The sequence below is a fragment of the Pleurodeles waltl genome, chromosome 3_2 (genome assembly GCF_031143425.1).
Source record: "Pleurodeles waltl isolate 20211129_DDA chromosome 3_2, aPleWal1.hap1.20221129, whole genome shotgun sequence".
Lineage (NCBI taxonomy): Eukaryota > Metazoa > Chordata > Amphibia > Caudata > Salamandridae > Pleurodeles > Pleurodeles waltl.
This window is the reverse complement of record NC_090441.1, coordinates 133,389,391-133,402,464: the sequence shown is the minus strand read 5'-3', so window position 1 is coordinate 133,402,464 and position 13,074 is coordinate 133,389,391.

Sequence of the window (13,074 nt, the reverse complement as noted above, 5' to 3'; positions counted from 1 at the left end):
ATTCATTGGTTTGTGGCTAGTGTCCCTTGGGTATGATGAAATCTGGTCCAGGATAGTACTCCCGAGGCCAGCAGATACAGGTGTAGGTTTTGGCTATAACTGATTTGTCCTTTTTGGTGCCCAGTGACTCGTAGCAGCAAAACGTTCTCTATGGCTACCAACTTTGCGACTTGGGCTGGTGCTGGTGCTGGTTTGCGTCAAAAAGTGTAAATATGGGCCTAGGTGCTGTAGGTGTTGAGATGGAAGTCTATTGTGTACCTGAGACTTCAGAAGACCAAGGGGCACGCCCTTGAAGTTGCTGTGGAGTCCAGTGAGATGGCCCCAGTCCTTCCCTTAGCAGGACAGCGGGCAGCACAGCAGAAAAACAGTTCTTCCAGAGCAGCAGAGTGCCAATCCTTGTAGCAGCACAGTAGTCTTTCTTCCTGGCAGAGTTCTTTGCAGGTCCAGCCGTGTACTCAGTAGATCGGGTCAGAAGTTCAGTTCTTATGCCCAGTGGTGCTTTTGAAGTGGGCAAGACTTCAACAAGAGGCGTTTGAAGTGCACAGGGTCCCTGCCCTCCTGTCCTTGCTTCAGACTCACTACAGGGGGTTATGCAGCAGTTTGTGTGGGATCAGCAAACAGCCCATTCAGGTCTAGGGGTCAGCTCCTTTCTCCCATCCTGCTCTGAATGGCCAATCAGGCTGTGGATGGCCCATCACACCTATGCTTTTTTGTTTTTTTTGTTTGGCTGTCTGGAGGGAATGTACAAATGCCCAGCTGTCAATCACCCAGATGTGTATTCAGAGACAGGCAGAAGGCACTAGATGGATAAAGTAAGAAAATGCCAACTTTGTAAAAGTGGCATTTTCAGAACTACAATTTAAAATCCAACTTTACCATACATTGTGATTTCAAATTGTGATTCCAGAGACCGTAAACGTGGGGGGTCCCATCTCTTCCCAATTGGAAATTCCACTTATAAAATATAATAAGGTATTCCCAAGTTATCCTACGAAAGCGATAGGCCTTGCAGTAGTGAAAAATGAATAAGAGTTTTTCACTACTAGGACATGTAAAACTTATAATGACATGTCCTACTTTTTAACACCAGCGCACTCTGCTCTTGGGCTGTCTAGGGCCTACCTTAGGGGTGGCACATATTTATTGAAAAGGAATGTTTGGGCCTGGAAGAGGACTACCTTGCCAGGCTGACATAAGAGGTTAAAACCGCACACACAGGCTCTGCAATGGCAAGCCTGAGAAATGTTTGTAAGGCTACTGAAGTGGGTGGTATAATCAGTGCTGCAGACCCAGTAGTAGAATTTAATTTCCAGGCAACGGGCACATGTAGTGTACTTTATTAGGGATTTATAAGTAAATTAAATGTCAATTGTGGATAAGCCATGTTACAATGTTACCATGTTGTAAGCAGAGATCACATACATGTTAGCACTTGTTAACAGTGGTAAAGTGCCCAGAGTCCTAAAGCAAACAAACAAAAATTCAGCAAAAAAATGGGAAGGAGGAAGGCAAAACGTTTGGGGATGACCCTACAGAAAGGATCATGTCCAACACCAGACATTCAATCTGAGATGAGATATAGTATAAAAGGGGCTCCTGCTTGACCTCTTGTAAGGAGAGGTCCTTTGCCTCAGGTTAGAGCACTAAATACTGTCAGAGAAGATATTGACTGCCAGAGATGCTGCAATATCACACTTTCTACTGAGAGCTGATAATGAGCCTAAATCCGTGAGGAGCTCATGCTGATACAATGCGTGTTACCTTTTGCAGGGAACACAGCTTCCCTAAATATTGATAATTTCTGCACTTGCTGTGAACAGGTATTCAGTGTGCTGATTCTCTTTAAGAAACTCTAGATGCAAGTGATACTATTCCATGGTCTCCTAGCATAGCACATAGAAGTAGGTTGCATGGTGTTACGTTTTTATATGACATTTTAACCATGCTAGAAATGTTTATTTTATTCTTGATGCTCGCAGCATGCATTTGTGCTTTTTTAATTATATTCTGTGTGGTTGTTTTAGATGTGCTACGCAACAGGCTGAGCCTGTTGAAATAAATGCTTTTTTAGTTAGAATATATTTTTCTTAGTGCAGTGTGTATGTTTGGTATTGAGAAGAACACAATAGGTTTGTTTCCAATCATATCCGTTCCTTGGATCCCTGTTTAGGAATTGTTAGTACCCCAAAAGCATTGAAGCCACTTGAACTATGTATAGGTTGGGGATTCTGCGGCAATACAAAAACCCATTGTTCACATTCAAGCGTTGGTGCATTGAACTAAGTTCAGTTGTGGGCATGAAAACAAACCTTGTAGAGATGAGCCAGAGACTCCAGTTGTGCTTAGGAGACCTTGAGTAGTTAGAGGAGAGGAATGTAACACTTGGGGGGGAAGCATGCATTTACACCAGCATGCTGAAACAAGTACAGAATGTTCATGAAGCTGCACTAGCTCTGGACATCGGTAGGAAGTTAATGGGGAACTTTGGTACAGTTTCCTCTACCATCCTGAGTAATATTAAGGGAGAAGCTTTGGCCCTGTCCATATGTCTGAGACCGAAAGCAGTTCCAGATCGTGAACTCGAACTACCAAATAATCATGCAAGTTTACACCTCTGTGAGCCGTGATACCTTGGGTATGCGAGCTGTTAAGCCAAATTTAACATCTAAAGGAACAGTGAGAGTTCTGTTACAGAGAAATCTACAACAGAAGGCAGGAAAAAACAGAGGAGAGAGCAAAGATGGACTGGATCTCCTGCATCTTAGGAATGCAGTAGGGGTGGTTATAAATTAAGGGAGTGTGGGGAGAAAAAAAAATAACAAACAGAAGGGTATCAGTATTCTAATATCCCCTTTCCACGTTCTCTTCAGTACAGAGATGAAAAATGTATAGAGACAGGGAGTCAGTCCTATTACTGAAGAAAAGGGGAGTGTAGCAGAAAAGATTAAACCGGATGAGAGGTTAAAGTCTGTGTAAAGAAGGAAGAGCGAGCACTGGACTCCAAAACTCCAGTTAAGAAAAGAAAGTCGCAGGTCTTCCTAAGAAACATGCTGATACAGTTATGGATTATTCTGCAAAAAAAAAAGGCTTGGGTGAGAATGCTTCTAGACAGCACAGCAGAAGTCCCGCTAGTACATCATATGCTTTAGAGGCAAGTCAAACTGTTGAGTTCTTAAGAGTTGAGTCTCCAGATAAACACTTAAATCCTCCTGATACCCGATAGGGTTTATAATTAAGAAATACAGATTGAAGTGGGACATGTCACTCACTACTAAAGCTGTCTTTTGGGCACATTTATCTGGTGACATCATTTATGACATCATACTAGCTGAGGAAGACTGGCCTCCAGGCTTTATTAGGAAAGCGCCCTTGGGGAGAGGGAGTTAATAGAGTAGCTTTTACTCCCATAGTACCTGAAGACATCAGGAAAATTTACACCATTGAATGGGCTATGTCAGCTCCCAGTCTTAATAAAAAAATCAAAAAAATCAGGGTAGGATAAACTCTATTCCACATGTCATTTCCTTATGCAGTGAACGTCAAACACAAGCTCAATACCCTTTAAAGCCAGGAGCAACATGTTGTAAAAAAAAAAAAAAAAAAAAATATTAGAGCAATTGTGATATCAGGGCATAATAGTGTCTTGTCTATCACCAATAAACACTCCCCTCTTTCGTCCCCAAACCAGATGGATTCCTTAGGAATTTAAGTTTGCATACACAAACATGTAAAATGCATATAGCACAGGTTTAATGGCAGAACTGGTGTAGAAAACAATACAAAAACAAACCTGGATATCTCCAATATGGTTTTCAGTCACCACATAGCACCTGAAAGTGAATATCTCAACGAGGTGCACTTCTTGTTTCAACGTTTGTCGGCTATAAGAACAGTCCTGGTTTGTTCTCAGTGCTCATCACAGCAATCTTAGAACAAGATCCTGAGGTATTGTCATACATTGATGATATCTATCTTACTGATGACAACTTGGATGTAAAACTTACTTGAGTGGACAAAGTTATAGCATTATTACCTCACATGATTACAGGATTAACTTTAAGAAATCAAAGATTGCCTTTGTTACAGTGACCTACTATGAATCCGAGCTACCCAAGGGGAGCAACGGTTTGGCTTCTAATTTCCTTCAGAAGTGTGCTACCTTGCAGCCTCCCAACACCCTGACGAAGTTTGTCTATTCCGGGATTCCTTAACCTTGGATGTACATAATTGTTTCACTATGCTGGGCAAATGTAACCCCTGTATGACTTGATTTCTCCCATATTTTCAGCAAAACAGTGAACAAACAAACATACTGATATCTTCCATGTTACAAACTAGGGACAGTGTGACCAACCTCATTCACAGAGTTATACCAAGCCAATCAAGTTATACATATGTGACCTACACGAGAGACAGACTGTTCCTTTGGTAGACAAGTCTTACTTGTATTCTCCAGCAGAAGCACATTTTGCTTCCACTGAACATGTCCTTGCAGCTGTGCAAATGACTCATGCAGGGTTGTCCTTTGGTGCAGGGAAAACTTATGATTGTAGTTTCTCCTGTAATGGCACTACAGGCCGACACCAAAGCCATCATTCCTAAAGCTTGCGCACTACACCCGAGATGGGTGCAGTGGGCCTTTAAGGGCAGTGTATGTAAAGTTTCAGTATGATCCTACTGTTAGTACAAATACTTTACTCCAATATGTACAACATGTTTGTCTAACTACAACCGTCATGCCCATTGAGTCTTATCAGAAGGTATTCTATATGGATGGCTCTGTTCAGCCAGCAGTAGGAACAAAATATAAGTACTCCACAGCCTACTCCTGTGCAGTGCAAGTTGTAGTGAAAGATGGTGAATTCAGTCCCCAGTGCACCCACACTACAATATTAGATGACCGCACTGCACCAGATGCAGAACTTCATGTCTTGTCACTTGTATTATGGAAGGCTGATCCATCCCCTGATACTTACATTACAGGTGGCTGATTCATCAGTTCCCACACTTATAGGCCCCATATTTATACTCCCTTTGCGCTGGATTAGCATAATTTATTGTGATGCAAATTCGGTGCAAAGCTAATACCATATTAAAACTTTGACGCTAGACCCGTCTAACGTAAAAATATCCCAGTGTGCGTCATTTTCTGGATGCGTGAAACCGCCTTCTGTCCATGAGATGCAAGGTAGGCGTTCCCGTATAAAAAATGACTTAAACACCCGTTATCCAATGGCACATAAATGGCGCACGGCTGGGAAGCGGAGCCGGAAAATGGCGCAAATCCCAATTTGCACCAAAATGTAACGCCTGGGTCAGGACAGGCGTTAAAATGGGGCAAACACACCAGTACTTAAGGAAAACTCCCCTCCCCCTCCAACCACGGCACCGGCACCAGCAGTGGCATCAACAAGTGGAACACAAACAACCCCAGCTGCTGTGATAGACAATGTTGAATTTCAGACACTGAGGCCCATATTTATACTTTTTTAGCGCTGCATTTGCAATGCTTTTTGATGCAAAAATGGAGCAAATGTAAAAAATACAATTGTATTTTGTACGTTTGCACCGTTTTTGCATTAAAAAGCGGTGCAATAGTGGCGCTAATAAAGTATAAATATGAGCCTGAGATGTGACATGCAAAGGATGTTGCACAGGATGGACAGGCTGCAGCAGGAGGTTTCCCGCAATAGCAGGAGGCTGCGGGTATTGAGAAGATCCTGCGGAGGGCCAATTTGTGACTTTTGGATCCTCACCCATGATTCCCTCCCCTCCCTCCTCTTTCCTGGTTCTCATCTTTAGTGGGTTTAGGGGGCTTAGTGTTAGGTTAGAGTGGGCTGTTAGTTTAGTTAGTATAAATGGGTTTGGGGGCGGAGGGGCTTATATTATTACATGGTTTTTGTGGGTGGGTGGGGGATGATGTTGGGGTTTATGTGTATAAAAAAAAAATATATAAAACAAAAAATATATGTATATTTGTTTAGGATAAGTTAGTATGGGGCATATTTATACTCCGTTTGCGCCGATTGTGCGTCAAATATTTTGACGCACAATCAGCGCAAACGTTGCCCCGTATTTATACTTTGACGCCCGAGCCCGCGGACAACAGAATTCCACCGTGTGCGTCATTTTTTGGATGCGGCAACCCGCCCTACGTTAATTATATGCAAGGTAGGCGTTCCCGCCCAAAAAATGGCTTAAACGGCCGTGCGTCGTATTTATGCTTTCGGGCAAAAATGACACACGGCCGGGAGGCGGAGCCAGAAAATGACGCACAGCCCGATTTGTGTAAAAAAATAACGCCTGGGTCAGTGCAGACGTTAAAAATGGGCAAACACACCTGTATTTAATCAGAACACAGAACAAACAGCAGAGCAGCAACAGGGAGCCATGGAGGACATTCTAATCCAGTGTGCACGCAGACGCAGAGCCCAGCAGCAACAACAGCAGCTACAACAACACCAGCAGGGACCCCAAAGGTAGCGCAGAAGGCAGGAGAGGATATTCCGCCCAAGAACCACCCTTCAGGGCCTCAGGGAACACGACATCATACAGAGGTACCGGTTGAACTGGCAGGCCATTCAGCAGCTAGCTGCTGCTGCGAAATATCGAACAGCAGTTGGCCCCCACTTTGGTGACACCCCACACCTTACGAACAGAAACAAAGCTGCTTGCCGTACTTCACATGCTGGCAAGTGGCTCTTTTCAAACAACTGGTGCCCTGGTAGGTGGAATATCACAACCATCATTCTCCGCATTTCTTCCCAAAGTACTGGATGCCATCATTGGACTGACACCCCACCACATCTGCTTCCCTAACACACTGCAGAAGCAGCAGGAAACAAAACAGGGGTTCTACGCAATCAGTGGCTTCCCTCACATCCTTGGTGCAATCGACTGCACACATGTACGCCTTGTGCCACCTGCTACAACTGAACACCTCTACCGCAACAGGAAGCACACACATTCAATCAACGTGTAGGCCATTGTCGATCACCAAGGAATGTTCACCAACATCGTGGCTAAATATCCTGGCAGTGTACATGACTCCTACATCTTCCGTCACTGCACCATCAACCAACACTTCCAGGATGGACGGTATGGCAATGGACTACTTGTTGGTAAGTACAAAAACCTACATATATACACACTGCACAGCAACCCTCTAGGACACACAACACATACACCACAACAGCAACATGTCAACAGGAACACACTGAGGTCCTGACATCACTAGCTATGTTTCTTAAGTCACCATTGAAGCTGTCACACATTGGAATTTACTGTACAGCCTAATGTTAAGACATTAATGAGTGTGGTTGCCGAAATGTCACTTTGCAAATTGTAAGTGTCCCAATGACCTTTACATTAATACATTGCAGAAGTCTAAAGGTATGGGATGTCCAGGGTTCTTTGATATGAACGTGTTAACAACACTTTCAATTTTAACTGTACATGGAACTATCATCTCACCCCCAGTGAAGACACACGGACACCTGTATCACAAGTCACAATGCTAGGGAGGGCACACTGTACTGAAAATCCCAAAACATACTGATGACAAACGGTTAGCAGACAAACACTTGCTGAGCCAAGGAAACAACACAATGCAGATGGTATAGCCTACAAGTATAGGATGTCACATCAGTACACAAAAGAGTCAGAGACAACACAAGACAACTACTGCCATGAAAGGTCTTTTCAATAGTGCCAGCTACATCAACATGATCCCATTCTTTTTCTCTTTCAGTTGATCAGGGGTATGGCATCCAGCCATGGATAATGACACCATTTGGCAACCCGAGTACAGCTGCAGAGCGTGCATACAACGATGCCCATAAGAGGACACGCAGCATTGTCGAGCGGACCTTTGGCATCCTCAATCAAGGTTCCGCTGCCTCGACATCACTGGTGGTAGCCTCCTTTATTCCCCAGAGATGGTCTGTAGGATCATACTAACATGTTCCATCCTGCACAACATTTGCATCAAAAGGAACATTCCCCTCCTGGAACCAGACCCATACATGCCTGAAGACGAGAGAAGGATGCTGCCCTGCAACATGAGGGGGAACAACCAAACATGGCTGCTGGAGTGCGTAGGCGCCAACACATTGTGATTTTACTTTTTTTTAATATTATCACCATCACCACTTAATGAACTATTGTAAATAAACACTGATAAGAAACACCACATCATGGTCTTGCTAATCATTTCTGCACACCTTTAGCTCTAAATATCAGAAGAAGAGTGTCGCCTCATGGAGCATTGATGATATAACAATCAGGACACAGAAAATACCACTACAAATGTGATGCCTATCATACAACGGTCACATACACACACAATGTAAATGACTGACATCCTGTACAGTTCACCTTTGAAGGGCAATAGCTGAGGACCACACCTATTACACACATACATGTTGGAAACATGGGGCCATATTTATACTTTTTGACGCAAAACTGCACTAACGCAGTTTTGCGTGAAAAAAAATTAGCGCCGGCTAACGCCATTCTGAAGCGCCATGCGGGCGCCGTATTTAATCAATGCCTGGTGTGCGTGGAAAAAAACGACGTACACCAGGCAGCGCCGGCGTAGGGGGATATGGAGCTTGGGCGCCAAAAAATGGGGCAAGTCAGGCTGAGGCAAATTTTTCGCCTCAACCCGATTTGCGCCATTTTTTACGACTCCCAACCCCCATAGAAATTACTCCTGTCTTAGCAAAGACAGGAGTCATGCCCCCTTGCCCAATGGCCATGCCCAGGGGACTTCTCTCCCCTGGCCATGGTCATTGGGCATAGTGGCATGTAGGGGGGCACAAATCAGGCCCCCCTATGCCACAAAAAAAAATAAAAAAAATGACTTACCTGAACTTACCTTAATGTCCCTGGGATGGGTCCATCCAGCCTTGGAGGTCCTCCTGGGGTGGGCAAGGGTGACAGGGGGTGTCCCTGGGGGCATGGGAGGGCACCTCTGGGCTCCTTCAGAGCCCACGGGTCCCTTAACGCCTGCCTTTTCCAGGCGCTAAAAACGGCGCAAAAGCAGCCGTATGTCATTTTTTTTTTTACCCGCCCACTCCCGGGAGTGAATTTTGCCTGGGAGTGTAAATACGGCGCACATGCCTCGGAATCAATTTTTTTAGACGGGAACGCCTACCTTGCATCTCATTAACGCAAAGTAGGTGTCCACGCTAAAAAATGACGCAAACTCCATGGACTTTGGCGCTAGACGCGTCTAACGCCAAAGTATAAATATGGAGTTAGTTTTGCTTCGGAATTGCGTAAAAAAAAACGACGCAATTCCGGCGCAAACGGAGTATAAATATGCCCCATGGTTCATCGCGGCATATGGCACACAACTAAAACACCATCACTCAACTAGGGGAAAACAGGCCTCATACATCAGGCAGTTGACATGCTTTAGCATCAGGAACAGGAATGTATGACCAGGCCCTTGGCAGCAGTAATTCCAACTACATACAATCTTTGCAAAGACTATCTGTCACTAGAGTTACACATAAGCAGAACATACACAGCACAAGTGCCACACATATGACAAGCATCCAGCACATCACATCCCATCTACATGTCAGCCCTTTTCTAAAAAACATGACACACCCAAGCGCCTGGTCACACCCCACCTGTCTGAAGAGGTCCCTGGAATACAAATATGTGTACCCTGATATTCCCTCATGTACACACACACACTAACAAGAGTCATCCAGTGTGCCACACCCTTTCCTATGGTATACCATTGTCATAGTACTATCTGACTGCATGGAAGTCAGCTCAAATAATACACTGGCTTGGAGTTTTTAAGGCCTGGTATCACCTGTAGATTGCTTCCCGTGTGAAAGGTACTGTAGGCCATTTGAAAGCAATTCTCATCCGACAGGACTTGTGAGACACTGATGGAGGCCACACCAGTGATCACCTCCATGCACACCACCCAAATTTACATGCACTGTCCCTGCTGATGCCTCCTACAGCATAGATGTAGTCATTTTGACAATTACACCGTTAAGCATTGCTACAAATGTTGCCGAGTAACACTGTATCTGGGTTCATGTGTCACCTTCAGAACAACACAGGACATACAAAGTTTGACATGTCAACTGTCTACTGCTCCCTCTGACCAGTCTTAGTCAGACCACTGATCATGTCAATTGTGAAAGAGCTGGATCCTGATTGACCCTGCGTCCTGTCAGCCTGACTGGCACCTGTCTGTGGGTCACCCTAAAGATACCCGGTGGCCACATGTGGACCACACTTGCTGTTCAAAACCTCTCTTTCCTCAGAGGCTAATTTGTCATTTGCCTCATCAATGTATACTCAAATACATTGTGTTGCATCATCTGACTTTTATTGGTATCATATTTGTTACAGTGCCCTTGAATAGCTAAATCATGGCCCATCCGTTGTCTGTGCCTCATTAATTCTTAAACTACAAAGTGTGACACTGTACCTGGGCCATAGCCTTTGATGGTGTACGTGGCCTCCAGCAGAACCAGCAACCTCAGATAATGTCCATGAAAGTAGACACATTTGAGGACCCTGACAGTTCACACACTGAGTAACATTGTCCAAATAATAGAGATGGCTCGTGTGTGGTGAATACCAGCCATATTATTCTGCACAGAGGCTATGATGTTCCCAGATGCATTTCCATTCACAGAGGCCAACTTGAGTACAAATGTTGCAATGACACATGCCGGATCCTGACATCTGAGACATTCTCTCGCTCAGCACATCAAGGTTGCCCAGTTGAAAGTCTCATTACACGTCTTCAGTGACCGGGTGGGACCATCCACGTGTAGGTTACCATGTCCTCAATGACTTTACTCACATTTATCTCCAAAGGATACTCATTAGATACACGATTAGCTGCCACTAACTCATGATGAGACCTGGACGTAACAGTGACAACATACACCTTAACAGTTGATACAGGATCAACATTGGACCACACACATGTACATGTACCATCCAATCAACAAAGTGGTTGCAAGCAGCCTATCACAGTAGTGTCCCAATTGTAACCTAGCATGAAGATTGAAACATGCCACTAAACCAGGTAATGCATAAAGGGCCACATACATCAAAAACCTATTTGCAATTATGACATAAGGAACTTTGAGAATTTGCTATTAAATCAATGCTAAATGGTATGTCAGGATTCTCTAAAGGAGAAATAGGGCAAACTTCAAATGGGCAAACGGTATTACAGATTTGCAAAAAGAGAATCATACTCAATTTGCATCTATGGGCCTGCTGCCAATGGTTTAGCATTACTGAAATTGGGAAAACCGTTGATTAATTCGCAAGTCAGGGACAGCAACTTCCAGGGTGCTTGGGGCCTAAGTCCCCCTCTGCTGCACCCCAATTAAACACTTTTTACGGACATGTGAAGCACACACATGCTTAAGGGGCATGTGTGCGCTACATGTCTATAGTGAAACATATTTTAGCTACATTAACTCGTAATTAGCACATGGTTACCCCCAAAAATTGTTTAGGCGTCAATTGCATTACCTAAATGGCCATTTTGCAATTTGGAATAGCTTGATACATGTGCTCACAAATTAGCTAATAAAGACATCCTGTTAGTTCTTTCATATTTGGAAAGTCGCAATCAGCAATTACCTACATGTGTGTGCAATTATGAGTAATCTCCATTTTGGCCAATCAATACTATTGCACTGTGAATACCTTCCATACATCCTGTAAGGCACATTTGCTTTTGCTAACCCCAGTATTTATCATTTAGCACCGTTTGGTAAAGGAAAATTTCATGACTCATTTGGACATATAAAATACATATGTCATTATGCGTCATATTTTCTCGCATACAGCTTGTGTGTCATATTTGTTGACGCACAGGAGTGCAAATAATGCTGAATCAAAATATTTTTAATAATTGGTAAATAATATTTGGATGCGGCTTAATTTTCACCTCTGGAAGTGTAAATTATGCCGCAAACAAATATTATTTACCAATTATTAAAAATATTTGGACTCTGCATTATTTGCACTCCTGTGCGTCAAAAAAATATGACGCACAAGCTGTATGCGTGAAAATATGACGCATAATGGAAAAAAACCGGCGGCCATGTTATGCAGGATGTGATGTAATAGGATATCCTGTTTACAGATTCTGTACAGTGGGTGTACTTTCACTTTGCAGTCTGTGATTATTCTAGACTGTGTGGCTGTGTGCAGGGTGTTGTCCTGTGATTTTGTGCTTTTGTGTCCAGAGTTCCATCTTACTTGTTGTTTTGTCATTAATATATTGTTGTAGAATACTGTCTGAGTGTGTGTTGTTTACATTTGTCCAGTCCAGTGTTGTATTTATTGTCTGTGGGAGTCTGTTGTGGGTACTGTTATATAGGGGGATAGTTGGGCTCTTCTATTTGTTAAGTTGAGTTTGTATTTCCTTACTCCAACTTTCCCCATTTTCCCCTTTCTTCTTTTTTTACCACTACATTTTCCCCTTTTCTGTGCATAAATGTCTGGTAGGCCACGTCTTTCCAGGATGGGTGAGGAGGAATTGGGGGGGTTCATATGGCTGGTGTGCCATTTCCTCCCACTGATGCTGGAGGCTGGGGGTAGGGTGATACAGGGGTATCACACTGAGGCCCGAAAAGTCCGGTGGGGGAAGGTGCGCCATCACTTGGTGCGTCTGTATGGGAGCCAACGCAATGAGCATCAACTGAAGCACCGCTGGGCTGACCTGATCTCCAGGGAGCAAGATCTGCTGGACAACCTGGGAATCATGATTGGTGGCCATGTTGGTGAGTACAGATCATGTAAATGTGCACAATTAAAAGCTGTGTAGTGACATGAGATGATTGGTACACAATCTGCCAGATAAGTAGCTGACTGTGTGTAATGCTGAGGAAACATACAGGGTAATTGATGCACTATGTGAAGGATGACAAATGCTAGAAGTCAGGCAGCTCATGTTTTGCACACTTACAGGTTGCTTGTTACTGAATGTAATTTAGTGCCGCCTTTGTGTCAGACAAGCAAAACATTAATGAGGCAATCAGGACTCTACAGGTCACAATTGCCAGT